This window comes from Cynoglossus semilaevis, unplaced genomic scaffold, assembly GCF_000523025.1.
Source record: "Cynoglossus semilaevis isolate Cse_v1.0 unplaced genomic scaffold, Cse_v1.0 scaffold376, whole genome shotgun sequence".
NCBI lineage: Eukaryota > Metazoa > Chordata > Actinopteri > Pleuronectiformes > Cynoglossidae > Cynoglossus > Cynoglossus semilaevis.
In genome coordinates, this window is record NW_007585115.1 from 349725 (window position 1) to 350946 (window position 1222).

The 1222-nt window shown below is 36.1% G+C and overlaps 1 protein-coding gene across 2 annotated transcripts in view; it reads left to right on the top strand.

Annotated features, from left to right (window-relative positions):
- The window catches only part of LOC107988124 (aminopeptidase O-like), a 26382-nt gene that overhangs the window by 15569 nt on the left and 9591 nt on the right, over positions 1-1222 (top strand). The window lies entirely within an intron of this gene.

Sequence of the window (1222 nt, forward strand, 5' to 3'; positions counted from 1 at the left end):
GAGGTAGCGGGAGTTGGCAATGTCCTCCAGGCTGGGTCAGCAAGCATTTTCTGCAAGCCTCAGAGCAGACTCTGCTGAATGCCAGGCGACTTTTATTCTCTTGACCTTGAAATTCCTCCTGTGTGTGTCAGCGTTCATGTGTATGCATAATCACAACTGTCAGCCGCCTTCTGAGTGACGGCAAACAGCAAGGGATTTATTGGTCTCCAAATAAATGAACGGAAGAGGGAAATTTATGGTTTAAAGACAGATGGACAGAGAGAGGAGCGAGAGTGAGCGGAAGGAATGACCAGAGACAAACAGGCTTCTTTGAAGCTACTGATCTTTTCATATCACTGCTGAAATTACCCACACTACAATAATGAGCAGTCAATTACACAAATCCTGGCTCGACAATTTGGGAGGGATTTTATTTAATTAATAAATAGTATATTTCTGGAGTGTGGGGGCAAATTAATTGGTTTTTAGTTAATGTTAATGGGGAAAATTCAATCAAGACACAAGTACTGTTGTGGAATGGATAAAACTCGTATCTTGGGGGTCTACTGTATGAGGTTATATATTTTACATAGAAGAGTTTTAGAATAATTATTTTACCATGTGAAGGTGTAATTCTTTTTAAGGTTAGATTAGACTAGATTAGATGAGCAAATTTTCGGGCCTATAAGTGACACTTTTTTACATACTTTGTCTGGGTGTGCGACTTATACTCAGGTGCAACTAATATATAAAAATACATAATTTCACATGTTTGTTATTTTAACACTGACAGCCACCAGAGGGCAATCTAGGCTTGTGTACCAGTATCTGCTACTCCTGTACCATTGAAAATTTACATTTGATAATTTCACACTGACAGTCACTAGATGGCATTGGTGTTTTTTTTTCTTTATTATCCATTTTTTTTGGCTGGTGCAACTTATAGTCTTATAGTATAGAAAATATGGTAGATTAGACTAGATTCGATTCGATTCAACATTATTGATACCACCTAGGGAAATTGTTGCAGCAACAAAAGGAAAGAATAATAAACATTCAATAGCATATTTCAAATATAAAGAAAAGTACTAGTAAAGTATGAAAATATTAAAATATTAGAGATTTTCAAAATGCCTGCCTTCCATGTTTACATTTAAGAAAATGAGTATATTTCTTTGATATCTAAATTAAATTATACTAACATGTTGGGAGGTGGGGGGCTCTCCTACTTCACTAGTACTTC